Source organism: Orbicella faveolata, unplaced genomic scaffold (genome assembly GCF_042242905.1).
Source record: "Orbicella faveolata isolate gen_17 unplaced genomic scaffold, um_ofav_v1 contig_25, whole genome shotgun sequence".
NCBI lineage: Eukaryota > Metazoa > Cnidaria > Anthozoa > Scleractinia > Merulinidae > Orbicella > Orbicella faveolata.
Window position 1 is genome coordinate 8,058,168 of NW_028301553.1, and position 21,333 is coordinate 8,079,500.

At 39.3% G+C, this 21,333-nt stretch overlaps 2 pseudogenes across 2 annotated transcripts; both read right to left on the reverse strand.

Annotated features, from left to right (window-relative positions):
- Nucleotides 1–45: 45 nt before the first annotated feature.
- LOC149108821 (uncharacterized) lies at nt 46–3,038 on the reverse strand (annotated as a pseudogene). Its single transcript, XR_016208731.1, has 4 exons — nt 3,005–3,038; nt 1,455–2,315; nt 743–1,102; nt 46–56 (listed from the first exon to the last, which is right to left on the reverse strand). The product of XR_016208731.1 is annotated as an uncharacterized LOC149108821 (transcript).
- Nucleotides 3,039–7,322: 4,284 nt separating this feature from the next.
- On the reverse strand, nt 7,323–21,232 carry LOC110050371 (uncharacterized; annotated as a pseudogene). The gene is made up of 10 exons (XR_016208284.1): nt 21,105–21,232; nt 20,164–20,205; nt 18,743–18,802; nt 17,759–17,895; nt 13,292–13,764; nt 11,930–12,301; nt 11,322–11,502; nt 10,215–10,435; nt 9,261–9,536; nt 7,323–8,646 (listed from the first exon to the last, which is right to left on the reverse strand). The product of XR_016208284.1 is annotated as an uncharacterized LOC110050371 (transcript).
- Nucleotides 21,233–21,333: the final 101 nt, after the last annotated feature.

Below are 21,333 nucleotides of genomic sequence, written 5' to 3' on the forward strand. Positions count from 1 at the left end.
TGTCAACAAGTATTTAGCTCTAAGCTAAGAGCTAACTGGGGATACTCAATTAAAAGCTAAAAATTGAATAAAAAAACAAGTAATAGAAATTTAAATAAAATTTACAATTCACTATAAGTATACGAATAAGAAGCGATTTTTCTAAACATTTAACTATAAAAAATTGCGACAAAATATTTCTAAGCATATTGAGAAAGTTAAAAATTTTGTTAAAAAACGACGACGTTTCGACGTTGAGCTAACGTCATTATCAAGTCAAAATGATAGTTGTTAAAAAATGTATAAATAGTCAGTAAAACAATAGTTCAATGGATGTGTTAAAATGTTTAAAATTAAACAAAGAGTTTCGCACGGATGGAGTCAGTTTGCGTGTTCAAGCTTGGATTCCGCTCCTTTATACAAAGCATCTCATAGACGAGGCAATCAAATATCCCTTGGCACTTTCGGAGAATTCGAAACTGGCTTTCGTTGAGGAGGCTTATATCCCCGTGGGCTTCCAAATGGTGTTTTCCAATCGCCGAGTTTTTATGTTCAGCAATTTTTTATAGTTAAATTCACTATAAAAAAGTAAATTATTTACAATGCTAATTGTAACCTATTTGCTAATTGCAACCTATTAACAAAATTCATTTATCACGGTGCTGGTTGGAAACATGTTGAAAAGTTGGCCACCAAATGTAAGGTGACTAGATTTGATGAATCTCTTAACGTAATTTTGCATTAAGCAATCTGCGCCTCTCACCTTTATGTTCACTGAAAAAGAACTCTTTGCATTTGTTGTACTCTTCATCTGAAATTGTGGTTTTTAGTTTCAGTTCGCTAAACCCAAGCTTCTCTAGAACATCCGGTGTTACAAGTGTTTGCTCGATCACTTTATTGAGATGGCCACTCCTGTAATCTTCCCACAGACCTTCAAGGATTTGCAGTGAGCTGCATGTGACAGTTATCAACAAACTTCCCACCCTGTACTTTATAACACGGACTGCAAGCTTATTTCTTAGGTACTCCAGAAGACTTTGAACTAAGTCCAAGGAAGGTGATAAAATAGTTTTCCAGATGTAAGATTCTTTTGGAGGAGGTTGTCCAAGTGCTGAAAAACTTTCTCCGGTGATGTTGATAATAAGACTTTTCAAATCATCTGAAAGTAAACAAATAATATCCGTGAAAAAAAAAAAAATGCAAACGGTCTTTGGCATATTCAGACGTTCGGTTGGTATGGGTTAGGTAGCGTTGGTGACAGGCGACTGCCCAATGTCGAAATTTAAAAGAGATCGGAAAAAAGTTGCCAAAAAAAACAAAACAAAACAAAACAAAACAAAGGAAAAAAAACATGAAAATATGAAGAATTCTGAGTTACGAAAAATGCTAGGATGAAAATGAACCGTAAACTAATTAAAAGGAATGTAATGTTGTTGAATGAAACCAAAGTGGGAAATCAGTCATCCGGTTATCACGGCATCGGAACTTATGATATTCAGTATAGCCAAACCACTATTTTTTAAGCTCGCCCAGTTTTTGGTTTTGCTGTTGGAGCTGATCATTGACCTGTTGGAATTGATCTCTGATATCTAAGTTAACTTGTTGGAGATGTTTGACATCTGCATCAACCTGCTGGACATGATGTCCTACTTTTACCACTTCATGTTTCAGGACATCCATGTCGTTCTTGTACCATGACTGAAGTTCTTTCAGGTATCTCTGTGCTTCTCGCGTTAGAGGAGCCGTTAGCAACTCATCAATGGCCTTTTTCCATTCACATCGCTTTGCATCACCCATAGATCCAGCAATTCGTAAAAGAGACTCGCTGATTTCGTTCCAAAGAGTGCAGAACTGAGTGTCCGTAATTTCCATTTTGCTGCTGTGCGCGTGAACGGAATTGCGGTAGTTTTTTATTCGTACCAAATCTGCTTCAAGACTGTGGTCTGTACTGTTGGGTGGATTGTTCCATCCAGTATTAACAGGCTCTGTGAGGTTGCATATTGTTCTGAATAATCTAAACATTAAAATGATATCGAAATCGGTGGACTTGCCAAACGTACCAGGTGAAGGGTAGAGGCAATCCCACTGTTCTTTGAAAAGGTTTGCTTTTCTCAGCAAATCACGTGTACCCGTATCATCGAGCGTTGATGGAAGATCGGTGGGAGGGTGAATAGAATCAAACTTTTCTCGTAAAAGCCTGACGCCTCCACACATCAAAAGCCTTGTCAACCGCTGAAAATTCTCTTTTCCGTCCGTTGCACGCAAGGCTTCTTCTGCGGCTGTGGCGGACGCCATGATAACTCACTTGGCCAAACGTGATACGAGTATCTTTAGTCCTCAAAATAAGGCGTCAAAAAATAGGCCGCTTACAAAATTGCATGAAAGTATTCAATATGTCAATAAGGCGAATCGTTGTTAATTCACTAATGTTTACATAGTTTGTGCATAGCGTGACTTAATAAATCCAGTTAAATTCATAAAGCGGGGAGAAATGTTTGATTCCGTTTAACTGCTTAACTCAGTCATAAAGCGGGGAGAAATGTTTGATTCCGTTTAACTGCTTAACTCAGGTTATTAAAAATACTTCTTGAGAACTATGCCAATTGGTATGTCAAATTAAATAACCTCAACTGATTCGAGAAAACGAAATAAAACCTTTAGAAAGTGCGTGAAGAACCCGCCACTTCTAGAAATTTGTACAGAATTGCAACGATTACGGTTTTCCCGGAATCTGACTACTAAGCTCTTCATTAGAAGGGAAAAATATCTTCCTTTTTTCTTTAATTAGTATCTCGACTTTTTTTATTCTCATTTGCTATAAGAAGCTTCAAGATAGTCTCCTAGAAGTATACGTATTCCCTTATTGATGATCAAGCCGAATAATATTCTCCTATCATTAAGTTCGATAAGTCAACTAGGAAAACGCGACATATATTTACAACGACAGAGACAAAAGACTTGGCAGCTCAGGACCACGCATGATAGCAACACAAGTTACCCAGTTAAGACAGTTAACAGGACTCACGATTTTAGACTCGTGCATTTCCCATATGAAAACAAGTATGCCTTTTGCTGTTCACCTCGGGTTTTTGTTCGTGTTTCTCGCCGCTGCTGCTCCATACTGTTCACCGTTTGCACATAAAAGCCGGAAGTTATATGCAGACGAGGCCTCCCTTTTGAAAATTCAAAGATCATTAGACCGGCGCCTAGTCTCCTCCGCAGCCGTTTTTTGGGATGTCACGCAACGCTCCCCACAAAGGTAAGAATTTACTCCAAGTAGTTCGTCTACTATATATTCCACTAGTATTCCATTACTCTCGATGCTGATTTATTATCTGATATTTCGTTGCGTGTGTTGTCTGTAGTCGCCAACCGCTAAATGTATGATTTCTTATTCAAAATAAACATCTGCCTAAAATGCTCGTTTGCAGCCTGATACGTATTTTCAATTACAGTAGCTGACACTAGAGACCTAAAGACTATTTTACTGGAGATAAGACCCACAGGCAAACATTTCTGGATCAATGTTGGAGATAGTGATCGCGGCGTGAAAGGTCAAAATGTCAGGCGATTAGCTCAAGTGCCTAGTCTTCGAGACGCTCTCAATTTTTTTGGTTTTATTTACCCAAGCTGGATTTGCGATAAAACGTTAGCTTAAGGGATACTTTTAACCAGAAAAAATAGTTTGGGCAGGTAAATCCATGTATCAGATTGACTTTCTGGTCCACGAAATTGACCTAAATTTTGACGTGACGCAACATCATCAAAGCGTATAATTTTAAAAATTTGATTAAAATTCAGGTTTAAATTTCATGCTGATCTGACAACGTTAAACAATGCGAAAAGATGATATTTTAGTATTGTGGGTTAGCTTTTCCAGTCACGCCTATCATTTTGGCTTGCTAGCGTTCACAAAAAGTGTAATTTTGGGGTCAAGTTTTGCTCTTTTCGGGGCAAAATACGTAAGGCCGTCTCCACAAGAAAATAAAAATCCAAAGAACCTCAAAGGTACAGTTTTGAAATAAGTTTGTAAAAACCTTCTTCCTGACAAAGTTTCAGAAAATCGAATTTTTCTATCCTGCATAGGTATAGGTGACCGTTAGAGAAATCTGCTATTAAGAAATAAGCGCATTTGAGCGAAAGCCATTAAAGCATTCAGTCTCAACTTGCTTTTTGATTAACTACGCAGACCTTTATCACGTGATGAGGGATGGGGCGGGCTCGGATCGACAAAGTGAGTAGGGAGAGGAGGTCGTAAGAACGCAAAAGACGGGACGAAAGGGTTTTTCAGAAGCACAAAGCGGGAGAAAAGGGTAAATTTGTCCCTATTTTACATTTGTGTAGTGTTACTACTTGACAAAGTTTCTGATTAGCTTTTGACGACATTTTGAAAACATTTTGATAATTTCCAGATGGCTGTCGTGCAAGCTAGCAAATCAAATTGCAAATACTGTGGGAGGCAGAGGTGTCAACTGTCAACAACGCAACGACAAAAACAACAACAACAACAAACTTTATCACCCAAATAGAAAAACTCTTGGTTACAAGAAAAGATAAATAGAACAGAAAATTGGGTAAATTCACGCAGAATAACTTAAAAGCTAATCGAGCTTAGTGAAATTAAATAGTATTTAATTTCACATCCACTCACGGACCCCGTACCTTTTTGCATTTTTAAATGGCATTTGAAAAAATGTCACCAGAAAGCCATCAGAAATCAATGAAAAACTCTGAAGCGTTCTCTACTGCAATTAGTTTTTTAACAATTAAGTCAGTATGATAGGAAACTGTAAGGTAGATCTCTTGATCCCATGCCTCCTCTTATCAATAAACCCTTATCTGGACAAAATAACATACACATAATGTTTATCAGATTTCTCTTGCAGAAATGAGAAAGTTCTCTTTGCAACTGAACCTTAAGTACAAATCGAGAATAAATATATATATATGTATGTATGTATGTATGTATGTATGTATGTATGTATGTATGTATGTATGTATGTATGTATGTATGTATGTTTGTATGTATGTATGTATGTATCCGTCATCAACTGGTTCTCCTTCATACAACACAAAGATCAACATACCTTCGCCGTATTTGACATTGAGAACTTCTACCCTTCCATTACTGAGAAACTTCTTACAGACGCAATCAACTTCGCCAAACAATTCACTTCCATTACGGACCGCGACATCGATATTATTATGCATTCAAGAAAATCCCTTCTCTTTGACAGTAACACCGCCTGGATCAAGAAAAACAACAGTTCTTTTGACGTTACTATGGGCAGCTTCGACGGAGCCGAAGTATGCGAGCTCGTAGGCTTATTCATTCTCGACGACCTGTGTAACATATACGGGATAGACAACATCGGGCTTTACAGAGACGACGGACTTGCCATCTTCAAAAACATCTCCGGACCTCAAGCAGACCGTACAAGGAAGGACATAACAAGACGCTTCAAGACATATGGACTTAACATTACCATACAGACTAACATGAAAATTGTTAACTACCTGGACGTCACCTTCGATCTTACAAAAGGTACCTACTGCCCCTACAGAAAGCCTAACGACGAGCCGCAGTACATCAACACAAAGTCTAACCACCCACCTAACATAATAAAGCAACTTCCAGCATCCATCAATCGCCGTATTTCCGCCAACTCATGCAACGAACACGAATTCAACAAGGCCAAACCAATCTACGAAACTGCTTTGAAAGCCAGCGGATACTCTGAAACACTAATTTACAACGAAGACAATCAACCAACACGCCCCCGACGCAGCAGACAAAGAAACATTATATGGTACAACCCTCCATTTAATAAAAACGTAAAGACAAACATCGGTAGAACATTCCTGAAGCTCATATCTAAGCACTTTCCGAACCAACATAAATACCACAGCCTCTTCAACAAAAACAACGTCAAAGTCAGCTACAGTTGCATGGACAACATGAAAACAGTAATCAACAAACACAACATGAAAATAACAAACGCCGACAACAACGCCAACGCAATCACCGGAGAGCAATGCAACTGCCGCAAAAAAGACCAATGCCCGCTAGACAACAAATGCCTGACTTCCAGTGTAATCTACAACGCACAAGTTACAACTAACAACACAACCAAGAACTACATTGGACTGACAGAAGGAACATTCAAACAGAGATTCTCGCAGCACAAATCCACATTTAAGCACAGAAAACACATCAACAGCACCGAGCTTTCTAAATACATCTGGCAACTACACGACAAAAAACAAGACTTCAACATCAAATGGTCAATTATTAGCCGTGCAAGACCCTACAACAACATTTCCAAACGATGCGACCTCTGCCTCACAGAAAAACTAATGATTATCAAACATAGCAACGACAATCTACTAAACAAAAGATCAGAACTTATTTCTAAATGCCGGCACGAGAACAAATTCTACTTGAAGAACGCTTGACACTTTCTTTATATTGTACTGCACCCACGCAGTTTATACTCGTCCCCGTAATTTCTGTCTTCACACCTATTGTTTTCCAGTATAACTATCACTTATTGTAATGCAACTAGCCCAGCAATTAGCCTATTGTTTAATACCGTGTATATATATCTAGTTGATAGGAATGCTTATCATTAAATACTGTCTGATGAGTGCGTAAGCACGAAACTCGGAGTAACAGCAAATCTTGCCTCTTCGTTATTACTCATATGTATGTATGTATGTATGTATGTATGTATGTATGTATGTATGTATGTATGTATGTATGTATGTATGTATGTATGTATGTATGTATGTATGTATGTATGTATGTATGTATGTATGTATGTATGTATGTATGTATGTATGTATGTATGTATGTATGTATGTATGTATGTATGTATGTATGTATGTATGTATGTATGTATGTATGTATGTATGTATGTATGTATGTATGTATGTATGTATGTATGTATGTATGTATGTATGTATGTATGTATGTATGTATGTATGTATGTATGTATGTATGTATGTATGTATGTATGTATGTATGTATGTATGTATGTATGTATGTATGTATGTATGTATGTATGTATGTATGTATGTATGTATGTATGTATGTATGTATGTATGTATGTATGTATGTATGTATGTATGTATGTATGTATGTATGTATGTATGTATGTATGTATGTATGTATGTATGTATGTATGTATGTATGTATGTATGTATGTATGTATGTATGTATGTATGTATGTATGTATGTATGTATGTATGTATGTATGTATGTATGTATGTATGTATGTATGTATGTATGTATGTATGTATGTATGTATGTATGTATGTATGTATGTATGTATGTATGTATGTTTGTATGTATGTATGTATGTATGTATGTATGTATGTATGTATGTATGTATGTATGTATGTATGTATGTATGTATGTATGTATGTATGTATGTATGTATGTATGTATGTATGTATGTATGTATGTGTGTGTGTGTGTGTGTGTATGTATATATATATATATATTTTATTAAAGTTTAAATGCAGAGGGCCACACAGAGCAACAAACATCTATTCTGAGCTCTCCAGGTTGTCTAGGTTGCCAGACTAAAGTGTCCAAATATAAGTAAAACAATTCGAAGTGTAAGGCTAGTAACTGATGGAAATATTAGTTCTGCTAGTTGAGATAGTAACCATTAAGGATATGCCGTGGTCTAATTACCTAACCTCTTGGTTTAAGATATGGATTAGACATACTTTGTTTGTTTTTCTACAACGATCAAGTCAAACCAAATAACGATTTTTCAAAGCCATTGAATTGATAAAATTAATTGCCACTGATAAAGTTTCTTACGTACCTATAGGTAACACGTAATCATATTCTAAACTAAGGTACATACAACCTAGAAGGGAGAGACTGGGAATGAGATTGCTTCACATGATAGTACAAACAACATCGGCAACCACGGCGACTGTCTAGTGTAGATCTTTCAACTGGAGATCTCTCACAGCATGGGACAGGACAATAATAAAACACTATTTTGCTGCAAGGAATGTAACTCTAAAGCACCATATCGTTATCTAGAAGTGATTGCTTTTAGAAGATAACCATAAAAACATGCAAAGGAGCGTGTGTTCACGTAACGGCCCTAATGGGGGACGGGAAAGAAGAAATGTTCGAAATTAAGGTGATGTCTTACTATTTCTACGATCTATTTCCAAGATTAAATACTGTACGAGGCCTCCTGTTGTCTTATTTAAGACTATTTTACCATACTCTCGGTTTCCCATTGCTAAGTGAGACTGACTGTTTTCTTAATGTCAACTGTTTCCGTAATCTTACGTCAGTCTTACGTAAAATCTACACCAGCTTCTGAATTTCTCGTTTCGAGATGTAAATCTGTTCTAGACCAAAGATTTGTACCCTTCGGACTAGTTCCGCTGTCTTATCTATGACACTTTAAATAATGGTTTTTATTTCCTCTTCCATGATCTTCTTCATGCCAGTTGACAATGGCAGCTCTGACTTGACGTCGTCCCAGAGTTCCTTGAGGGTCTTGACAGTATTGATCTCCTTCCTGCGCAGGTCTTCCAACACAGCTTTCATCTTTCCCTGGTGAGTCCAGTGGTGTTTCGTCTTCAGACGGGCAAAAAACTGTTCCACAGTCACCACATCACTAGAAGCTCCTGAGGACAAATTAAAGGTTAAAGTCCATTAGTAACACACTCCAAACTCTGTAAGACTACTTGCTCAAACATTTGGCTACACACGAGTTCTTCTTTTAAACAAACGCATATGCAGAAATCTCTATTTGCGATACTGAGGCGTTCCAACCGTCTAGTGTTGTTGGGCTTCACGCTGTTCCTATGAAATAACGCGCGAGTAAAAGGCGTGGCCGAGTGGTTTGGTTCAAATCCTCCACCCTACCGCTATCTGAACTTGTTCTCGGTAGCCCCGAGTTCAACTCCTCGACCGCGTTGTGTTAATAGCCAACTGGTCAGATTCCCGCCAGTTGGGATTCTTAATAGCTTATCTTGTATTCGCAATATTTGCTTATTTATTTACAGTGTCCCCAATTAGCACAAAAGCGCTAAATACATTTGACACTTGAAAAAAGTTATCTTATTTTTATTTAACACGAATAACATTTTATGGTGTATTTGCAGTCTCAATAAGGTTCAATCTGTGTCTTGTGTGGCGTTAAAGCCATTTAATTCCAAAACACAATGGATAGGTGGGTCGGAAGGGATAGGGTGAGTTTCCCTTTGCGAATTATGGGCAGAAAATCACTATACGTTACCTCCAGCCATGGCTTCCCTTTCCATCTGATTTCTCTCTCGCTGTTTACGGATTCGTATAAAGCTTTCAGCAGAGACCAGAGCGGAATCTAGGATGTCAAGAGCCGTTCGTTCCACAGCAAAGGACGTCTTGTTATTTTCGTGTGTGTAGTTTGTGATGAAGTAAGTTCTCCCGCCGGGACCGCCGGTCGCCAAGCCCGCCTCTTCAGAAGCTTTCTTTTTGACTTCTTCAGCTTTAAGCATATCCAGGAAGGTAATCACAGTAACTGGATAAATACCTGTTAATTGAAATAAAAGGAATTGCACGGCCTCGTCAACATAGAGCGATTTTCCATTGAGTGTCGAAAGTAATCAGGCAATCACTTCAGTTTTGGTTTTACTACGGTTTGAGATTGGCAGAGTAGTCCAATTGGTAAGTAATTGGTTTGGTTTTGGTTTTACGACACTCAATTAAAAACCACTCTATCTCCTTTTATCATAGACCCGTGCGACCCAGCTGGCATAAGAAAAGTCTGCATACGAGCCAAGTGGCCTTTTAGGCCGGAGCTTATCCCGGTTTCTGTAGCATGAAGCAACTAGGAGTATTTCTACCCCCCACTCCCCTGGATGGGATGTTAGTCAATCGCAGGGCTACCTCCAGCATTAAATTCGCCCGTATTCATCTATACGCCTGGGTGGACAGAGGCACTGTGAGAGTAAAGTTTCTTGCCCAAGAACACAACACGATGTCCCCGACCAGGGCTCGCAAACACTCTGTTGTTTAAATATTTATACATATATAGCTATATTATATTTTTCAAGGTTGTTATTTTCGTTTTTAATCTGCACGTACTTATTTTGAACGAGCTTTGAGCTCACTAGACGATACGTGGGTAAATAAATGATTGATTGATTGAAATAGAAATCACGAGCTCATAATCTAATTGATAATTACCACTGATTTATATCGTTATTACCGTGTGTCCGAAAATGGTCCCTGATATTCTGAAGCGTTCCTCTGTAAATGCCTTCTTCCAATCGAGGATCGTTGGCTTTCAGTACAAGAATCACAGCGTGGATATAATTAGAGAACGCTGCAGTTTTTCTTGCCACTGTGTTCAGCTCCTGGAATTCATCCCCAGCAGACTGTTTCACAGGATCATCATAGTCTCGTTTGATTTCTTCTCCTAGGCGAATTCTTTGATAGAAAAGGATAAAAGAATTTCAATTTTGGCAACCTTGGGGAACAAGTAAGAGATCAGCGTTTAACATCGGTTGGCTGTGGCCCGAGTCTGCAACTCTTCATTCGGATTGAATAAGACCCCCTAAAAGAGACCAATCGGGTCGTACGGCTCGAGCTTTGTTTGACCTCTAAAAGATACCACTTTGAATTGGACAGACATCGTGATTTCATTATTTTTTCGATCGAGTGCAACGCCAAAAGATACCTTGACAGCTAATAATAGTGATGAGAGACTAAAATCCGTGGTTACACCCCTAGGGAAGAAGACAAGCATCTCCGCCCTTTTCACATAGGAGTCTTCTTCGTAGGCCGGAGACCGTGTTGCGCATCTTGTCATGAAATTAAAATACTTGACTAAGAAAGTCATATTTGTTCTAAAAGCAACTTGAAACATGTCGGGGATACCTTTGCACGAACTTAACATAAATTAGGGTCTCAGTGGGCGTCAACCGTCAATCTTGTAACAGCCTAAAAATTAACTGTTAGCCCGCGAACAGACTCACGTTGGAGAACAAGCGCGCGAGGCGTAGCACAAAATCGCGCGGCGAAGCCGCGAGACGAGAAAGAGGCACCTCTTCACCAGACTCCCTTCGCCGGATCGCTTTGCTCTTCATTACTCGCAGGCTAATTAACTGTCAAATAGGATAACCGTCAACCGTCAAATAAAAATCGAAAACTTTTTACCGTCGACCAAAATTTTAAAGGTCAACCGTCAAAAAGCCATATTTTGTTTAGCCGTCAACCGTCGAGGGTAACCCTCTCGTTGAGATCCTGTTAGGCCGTGATCCACACGCGATTGTCCCACTCTAATGCAAGTGACGCCTGAAAAGTAATCCATTACCTTCCCGTCATAATATCAAGCACCTCATCTTGAAGCTTTTCATCTCTCGCAAAAAATCCTCTGGTGTGGACAATCCGGATATTATTCTGCACGAAGTATTCTTCAAGAATAATATTGCCTTCTTTTCCTGTTCCTTGCTCAAAGGCGGTCTGATTCTCTCCAATAGCTCGCTGCAGCGTGCCTGGTTGAGCCAAAGAGAGTTGTGATTCAATTTATATAGACATTGGAGAGACAAATAATGCACCGTTGCTTCACTGACTGACAAACTGAAAGACCAGATTGTGTTCTCTTAACTTTCAAAAATTAATTTATAGAATGTGAAGGTCTCATTTTCATTGGGAGGACCTTGTTCTCTTTCCCTCCATTCTACTGCAGTCCACTCATATAAACTATATCATAATTTAATGACTCTTGCCATGTCTAAACCAGTTCATAAACTCTATCATATATTCATCACCTGCTGTAAAAAAACCTGTAAGCCTCAGGAGCCATGCTATTCAAACACAGAGTGTTTTGCAATCAGCCGATGGGTACAAAGAACTCTTTTGAAAACAAATAAATAAATAAAATGATAAAGAAAAAATAAAAATAAAAACAACCGCTCTTACCCACAAGGCTTGTTTTCCCAGAGCCTGTTGGTCCAATCAAAGCAATGCGTATCAAATCAATGTCGTCTACCTCCAAATTCTGAAAAGCTTCTTTCTTGATTCTGGGGCACTTATGAAAATCGTAATTCAACAAGTCAAGTCTAAGTTGTAGTAGCCTTTGTTCTTCTCTTTGTTTTCTTTCTGTTTTCTCCCTCTCACGTCTTTGACGATCCAACTGTTCTCTCTGTTCTTCGTGTTCAATTATCGCGCGTTCTTGTTCGTCATGCAACGCCTGTTGATGCTCTCTCTCTCCATCTCGTCACGCAACTCTCTCATTCTTCTTTCATTCTCTTCTTGGGCATTCCGTCGACCTTGCTCCGGGGTAGAGTAACTCTTCAAAAACAAACAAACGATTTAAAGAAAAAAAACTACTATAACAACCAAACATGTTTTGTAATGTTTTTATTTATTCATTTTTTTTTTAATTAAAAATGCAATAACGATAACAAGAAGCTTCTTATTACTTCTCTGCATCTTACACCCGCTTTCAGTGTTACGTGCATAGGCGACATCTTTCGAGCATCTTTCGACATGCCATCTTTCGACATGCTATGAAAGACCGTTAAACTGTGAAACTGGTAGTTTTTCCGGTTATTAGCGGAGGAAATGACAAGTAAATGATAATTACCTACCTCAAATGGCTGAAGAAGATTTTGGACTTTGCATGGTTCCCTATTTACGGTATGACTCAGGCGATTTAGTGTAGTCGATCGGTTCTCAATAGTGACTTCCGTTAGAATTGGGCCGCTGCCGCTTTTAATATTCGCATCGTGTAAACATTCAAAACTGTCGACTTATTTCTGCCAGAATGACTTCTTGATACTCCTAACCTTAATTTGATGTCAAATAAATCAATCTTTCATCATTACAATTCGAGTTCGACCGTAAAGACGTCCGTTGTGCTTTCATTTTTGAGTAGGCCAGGTTACATAGCAGGTCGAAAGATGGCATGTCGAAAGATGTTGCCTATGCACGCAACACTGAAAGCGTGTGTAATAGATGATTATCGCAAAGTCCCGGTTATGTCCCTCATCGCCTGACCTTCATCTACATTTGCGCGACTGAAGATATTGGTTAATATATCAAACTATAAAAAGCGTTCTATTACCATATTTTTACTGGAAAAGGGCAAAGTACTGATAGTGACATTTTGCAGTGTCTAGTTTCGACACTGTCCTCGTGGTACAGGTTTGAAACGTGTTTAAATTTTGACGACCATGCTGGAATTCAAGGCTTCGTCCAAACGTAAGGCAGATGCCAGGATTTGCTGAATTTCTTAGCGGAATTTTGTATTTAAAAACGAAAATTATCTGCCACTCTTACCTTATGTTCATTCAACAAGAACTCTTTGCATTTGTTGTACTCTTCCTCTGATATTGTGGTTTTTAGTTTGAGCTCGCTAAGCCCAAGCTTCTCCAAAACATCCGGCGTTACAAGTGTTTGCTCGACCACTTTATTGAGATGGCCGCTGCTGTAATCTTTCCACAGACCTTCAAGGATTTGTAGTGAGCTGCATGTCACTGTTATCATCAAACTTCCTACTCTGCAGTTTGCAACACTGACTCCAAGCTGAACTTTCAAGTACTCTAGAAGACTTTGAAGTCCGTTTAAGGCAGGGGAAAGAATAACTCTCCAAATGTAAGACTCCATCTGAAGATCTTGGCGATCAGACTGTGGTTGCTCCTGGTTTATAGGCACTGTAACTATGCTTTCAGATGTAGCTGCTACTGGTGATGTAGCGACCATAGACAAATGGCTTGGGCTTACGACGATGACAACGAGAGGTAGCCTATAATCTGAAAATAAACAAAAACAAATAATATCCTTAGACTAAAAAGAGCACACCGCCCCTGCATTTTAGACCAGACTATGGTTTTCTCATATTGGATAGCCTGAGGTCTGCCCAAACTTCGGATCACACACGGGTGTAGATCAAATGAAGAATATGAAAAATAAAAAGATGGAAATTCTGGACCATATTACTACGTCTCTACAAAGAGCTTATCGTGCCACATTTCTATTATTGTTCCACTATATGGCATTTTTGCGACTCTAGGAATAGGGATAAGTTAGAAACATTGAACAAACGTATTCTTAGGGTCATTTTAAACGACAGAGTTTCATCATACAATGCTCTCTTAGAACGGATAGGAGACTTCAGTAATAGACGCATACAAAACATGCTTATTACTAGTAATAATCATGGATTAACTGAATGCGTTCGAGTCAATACAGTTAAAAGCATTGGATACTGCCAGGATAATTATATTGTCACACCACGTTCCTGGTTTTGACATTTGCTGTGTGTAAAATTGGCAAGTATCATCCACCATACTCTGAACATAATGTTGTGTGCTCATTCCAGGCATGCGAATTTGCAAGTGCAAATCTGCAGTTTTATAGGGCTGATGTGAAACAGACTCAAAGAAAACAATCACTACCGCTGGTACCACGAACATCCTACGAAATTTAAGGCTTTCACTTAGGCAACCTCGGGCTAAGTCTCCATTTACATCTCCAGGAAACAAGTCTCCTTTTAAACAATTATTGCAATAATTTCCAGAATACATCTATTATTTCCATGGAATCTATCACTGAGCTACATAGATTTTCGGAATTAATATTACTCTTGAAGGCCAATTTATGTTTGCTGATTTTCATGACCAACTCATATTTGATAGTGTTCACTTCTACACCAAAAGGACACTTTATTGTAATTCTTACACAAATTCATGATAAATGAGGTGTTTGGCACACTATTCATAAACTGGTATGTAAATTAGCACACAAAGGATCAAGATCGCTTATTTAAAGTTGAATAAATGAAAAGCCAAAATATTTTTTAAAAAAATCAACAAAAAAAACTCAACCTGATGTGTAAAACTGATAAGAAAACAAGGAATGAAATGAGTTAATTATTGACTTCGAAAGACAAAGTGTTATGCATGATGTGGATGATGCATGGACAGGGTACAAAGACATCTATCGCACGACGGCGACTGAAACACTTGGACAAAGAGCAAAGTCCCGGAAGGACTGGTTGAGCCCCTCCACCTGGAACTCTATCGAAGAACGACGGAAGCTAAAACAGAGCATTTTGAACTGCCGCTCGGAAGGAGTACAGCAAAACAGACAGCGGATGTACCAAACGAAAGACCAGGAAGTGAAAAAGAGAGCTCGGGCAGACAACAGGAGGCCCTTGGAAAGAGTCGCGGAAGACGCGGAAAGGGCAGCGCACTAAAACAATCTGAAAGAGCTCTAGACCAAAACGAAGCTACTAAGTGGGTGCCTCAAGAAGTCAAGCACTGGAATACGGACGAAAGATGGTAAAGTCATCACCACAGAGGAAGAAGTGCTTGAAAGATGGAAAGAGCACTTCTATGAGAACTTGAAGGTGGCCTGTGAAGAAACTGATCTTCCTGAAGGGTGTCAGATCGGTGACTGCGAAGATCCCATAGAGATGGACACTGGCCCGGTTACAATCCTAGAATTGAGACAAGTCATATCTCGGCTGATGAACGGTAAAGCACCTGTTGTGGATAACGTTAGAGCAGAAATGCTAAAAGCCAGCCCTCCAATTGCCCTGGACCAGCTTCTGAACATCTACAATCCGACTCTCGATCAGTGTAAAGTACCATCTGACTGGAAGAGAGCTCTCTTGGCCAAAATACCCAAGAAAGGTGATCCGTCTATTTGTGACAACTACCGAGGGATATCCTTACTTTCAGTACCATACAAAGTCTTCTGCAGAATGCTCCTGATGAGGATACAGGATGGAGTTGACAAGAAATTACGGCTAGAACAGGCTGCCTACTGAAGAGGAAGAGGGACAACTGAACAGATTTTCATCCTCAGGAATATCTTAGAACAGAGTGCTGAATGGCAAACACTCTTGTACATTGGTTTCATCGATTTCAAGAAAACTTTTGATAGTGTGAGAAGAGACAAGCTCTGGAACATTCTCAGGCATTATGGAATTCCTGACAACTTCGTCGACATCATACAAGAGCTTTATGATGGAAGCACCTGTTGCGTTGTTGAAAACGGACGAACATCAGATTGGTTTCCTGTAGAGACAGGAGTCAAGCAGGGCTGTGATATGTCAGGTTTTCTCTTCAACATCATTATCGACTGGGTAATGAGGAACACCACCAATGCAAGGAGAGACCTGAGGTGGAAGTTCACCACGGTCTTAGAGGACCTAGACTATGCAGATGAGATAGCCCTTCTCTCCAGCCGGCACAAAGATCTTCAAGAGAAGTTCAGCCGCCTCCATCGGGTCTCAAGGTATACCGGACTCTGTATCAACACCACCAAGACAAAGGTGCTACAAACAAACGCCAAGGTCTTCGACACAATTTCCATTGATGGCTTAGAAGTTGAAGACGTCAACTCCTTCATCTACCTAGGTGCCATAGTCCATGGAGCTGGTGGGTCACATGAAGACATCTCACGCAGGCTGTCAATCGCAAGAAGAGCATATGCCACTCTAAATCCTGTCTGGAGGTCTAGGACATACAGCAAACACACCAAGCTGAGAATCTTCAAGAGCTACGTGATCTCTATTCTCCTGTATGGCGCTGAGATGTGGAGGGTTACATCAACTGACATGGAGCGCCTGGATTTCTTCCATTGAAAATGCCTAAGATAAGAGCTTATCCCGGTTTCTGTAGCATGAAGCGGCTAGGAGTATTTCTACTCCCCCTGGACGGGATGCTAGTCCATCGCAAGTCACTCCCCCGCAATTTGTTAAGTTTCCCCAACAATTCGCGGGTACCCATATATACTCCTGGGTGAAGGGAGGCACTGTAAGAGTTAAGTGTCTTGCCCAAGAACATGACACAGTGTCCCTGGCCAGGGCTCAAACCTGGAACGCTCGCTCCAGGAATGAGCGCACTAACCATAAGACCACCGCACCTCCCACTAACATAGTTACATGGAACTGTAAATTAATTTCGCCACAGCAGCTTTCGGCAGTAAAAAATTGTCATATCTTCATGATTAACAACCCTAAGACAGCAGAGTCACTTGCCTGCTGTTGTTGAGTTCTAGCTGCTGGTAATGCCAACTCAAAGCTCTTAATTCAACAACAACTCATCCTTGGGGGGGGGGGGGCAGGGACTCCCATATAAAAAGGATAGGGGTGCTGTGGAGCTTCTCTTGCTGTGGAGCTTATGATGCTGAACACCCTAAGAGGTACCAAAACCGATTTTTTTAACCCCTAAAAGGTACGACAAGCACCCCCCGTCCTTTCTATATGGTAGCCCCCCCTGGGCAACTTATAACCCAAACCCTAGCCCCAGTTTGACAGAGATATTTACATTTTCAAGCATCTAACTGTTAGGAAGGCCCAGTTCAGACACTGAACTTATCATGAACCAAATTTAATTCCATGAATAACATACATGTAATGTTCAGCACCTATAGAAAGTAAAAACAGCTATTTGAATTTGGAATGCTTTGGCTAGCTGTTCCTCATCCTCAGCCAAGCTGGGAGTTTCTTCCAGTCTTAAGTGCAAGCAGGAATTCCAGGTTTGGAATGCCTTTATTTGGCACACCTTCAACTCAGCTGCCAAGCTTTTCATGTGGCAGTTAGGCTTATGTGTCAATTATTATTGATAGCATGCATATTTGACACTGTACGAGTTAATTGAATTCTCAGCATCTGAATCAACTTCCAATACTTTAGTTTCTTTGACTCATGAGAAGTCTGTGGAATTAGTGGCTGAACTGGGCCTAATTTCGCACACAGTTGCGGCTAGAACATCAGCTGTTTATGATCTACTTTACCTTGTTAATGTGCTTGTAGGTCTTTATCAAGTCCACACTGAGCTTTCTAAGAGGTGCAAAGCTTGGGTCATGGAACTTTTGAACTCCTATCAAATCACCTTCATCTGTCTGTTGGGCTCCTGCTTTTCCAGCTAATACTTTGTACAAAAAAAAATAACATGGCAGTAAACCTCATTCAGAATCAGTAAAAAGACACATTTTGGGGAAAACTTGATCTGCATAGCACTACCTAAGTCACTCGTATAAATTAACAAATTGTACATCAATCAGGGTGAGTACATTTTGTATAGTTAGTGTAATATGTAGTTAAAAAAATACAAGTATATTTTTCCTAATTGTTGTAAGACAAAGAGTACACTATTAGTTATAAAATTTACAATACAATAACTAAAGGAATTGGTACCCCTTAGGGAGAAAACATTTCAAGCCATCACTGCCCACAAAACAGGATCTTGGAATTTCTTAGGGGTTCTTTTCAATATTTCCAACGTCCTTTTTTATATGGGAGTCCCCCCCCCCCCCCTCCCCCCTACCCCGCCCCCAGTCCATAACTGGCTCATCAAGGCCAGTGAGCTCATAAAAGAATTTCTTAAGATTAAAGATCAATCTGTAATATTTCTTTGTGCAGACTTGATAACATATTAGCTGGTTTACCCCATAAACCTGTGATCCTTCAGGGTGTAGTGATTACAGCATGCGTGGAATTTGTTGGAAAAAACATACCAAGATTTAAAAACAGGAAAAAGGAAATGCCAAATCACAGCCAACATGGAGAAAACTTATTGTACTTAAAATCACTAGTTTAATATCACATTCAATTCCCTCTTCTAAATTATGAAAACTCCAATTCAGTGCAGACACTTATCTAAGACAGACATGCATGTACAGCTGTTGTATGTTCTAATAATTATCATAACCAAGGGTGCCTGCATAGTTTACAAAATAGTACAAGATCTTTTTACAATGACAGAGTCATGGACTTACCTCTATCAAATGTTGCAGTTCCTAATGAAACATTCATCTTGTATTATTCGACAAATAATGCTACATGAAAAGAGAAAACCAGAGGTGAATTTTAGCTAGAAAATGAACCAGCTGACGATGTTAATATGAGTGGTCTCTACATTTCATACTCAACTTTATATGTGTCAATACATGGGGCATAAATTGGTTAATCCCTTTCCCCCTCGAACAGAAAAATTGTCATGAAAGATACATTCCCACAGTCTCAAGTCAAAACTGGCACCACCCCCTCTAGTGTTCATGAGGAGTGGTCTATTACTATGGGTAACTGTAATTATCAACTCTGTTTCCATCTTCCTCAATTTTAATCTGTGTTACTGAACAACAGAAAAATCGAAAGCAAAAAGAACTGTAAAGAAAGAGATAATTTAAATACAGAGAAATATAATTTTATTTTAGTTGATGTTGGTTATCGCAAACAGTCACGCTGCCAGGAGCAAGTTCCAAATGCCACTGAAATCTGAGGGAGGGTGGTACCTTAGCCTGCAAAAGCAGTGCATGAAACAAGAGCCGAAAAAAATGGTTGTGCTTGCAGGGTGGTCTGCAGCCTTGACTTGCTTCATGAAGTCATTACCCTCAATTGCAGGACAGTGACCCGCTGATCAATACCATATTTCAGCCCCTGTCTTAATCTAATACGTGACCTCATCCAACCATGAATGACCCTCCCATTTACACAACCATTTGAGAAAGGCTTCACATTCCCTGACAATTACTAATTTAATAATCTCTATTAAACAACTACCTGTACCCAAAAAAAGCATACCCTATATTAACACCCAAAATGAACAAAATTTATACCCATTGCAGACCAACATGGCACAAAAACCATACTTTTTAGGGTCACAGATATATGTACCTACATTATAGCTTATTACAAGGGAGGCTCACTGCCCCCTGCCCCTGCCCCCTCATCCCGGGGAACTTAAAAACCCTTTTTTGGAAAGTCCTGTCATTTAAGGTGGCAGAATTGCCGGCAAATTTATTTCTAAAAATTAGGTAAGTAAGACCATCTCAAGTTCAAATTTATATTATACACTAAAAGTAAAGAGGACTGAAGCTTTCAGAATATTGATATGTCAATTTTACCACCTCATGCAGGTAAATGAATTCCTATGAATTTATTTTTTCAATGGCAGATTCATTTAGAGAGGCTGCACCTCCCTAATTTGTGATAATTGTATACAATAGGTATTACACTTACAAGTGTAAAACAAAGTTGTGTCTGTGATTCACAGATAATTAAGCTTACATTAAACACTTGACCTTGACGTTTAATAAAGAAGGTCTCCCAGGGGTGGAAACATAACCATTCATTTCAAATGAACAAGGGAAACTTTTTGGTTTATTCAGAGGGAACAAAGGGCAATCCTACTATATACCTGGAAATTCTTGTTCTTCATCACATGCCTCATGCCGATTTTCTACAGAAAAGAATAGCAGTGGCGAAGGTTTGGCAAAAGAAATTCTGAAACTCAGAGACCAGGAAATGTTTAAAATGTCTACAGGAATATTTGGGGCATCCTTAAAAGTCTTTGGGTGCCTTTGGGTATGGTAACATCCTTTTTAGGAAAAATTCTGATAATCCCTGCAAGACACTGAGATTTCCTCTGGCTCCCTAAGTAAAAAACGAAGGGAATCTCTGTTGTGCAGGGTATCCCATGATGTCAGACTGACTTGGAAAGGGTTACAACAGCGGGTATATTACTATTGACAGAAGCTTTCAGAAAAAATTTTAGAGAACGGTAGAATTCATCATTTTGTGGAACAAGGAAGAAAATGCAAAATCTTTCAGGGTTCAAGGGATCATGCCCCCCTCCCCCCTACCCCCACCCCTATGAAAATCTGCATTGGACGCCAAAATCGATCGAAGATGTTTTTGCCGCTAAAGTACATCATCACACGTATATTTTTCAAACAATCAAAGAAAATTCATAATTTGCACTTAGATGTTACTCTGACTTAGCTGTAACTCGGGTTACAAATGTATAAATCTAGGCTTAATTACTCAGAGAAGCGAGGGCATGACATCTACAACATCTACAGACTGATAACAATGTGCAAGCATTCAGCCAGTTCGACTAACTGTGATCTTTTCTTCGTCCGTTACCGAACAACACAATAGGATAACTTTGTCAAGAATTCCTGATAGGTTACTTCATCCTCAGAAAGTTCTTTTCCCTTTAAATTAGGATCAAATTTAGCTTAATATTTTGAAAACAGATGATAAAGTGGATACAGAAGACAGTATTAATGAGTGCGCATCCATTCATGCGAGAATTAAATACTGTGACAGCAATAATTTATAATCGCATGTTCTTACCTAACGAGTTACCGCAACATTGTCCCCTTCACAAAAGGGGAAAAACTTCCTTTCTTCCTTCCTAACGCCGAACACAATAATATTTTAGACCGTGTAATTTATGCGACAATAATCACGTGATTTCTCCTTAAAGTGGCGTTACTCCGGTTCGAATTTCCGGAAAATTCTATTGGAATGCAACATCATTTTCCTCAATTTCCCGGAAAGAGAACAACCTCCAGAGTTATAC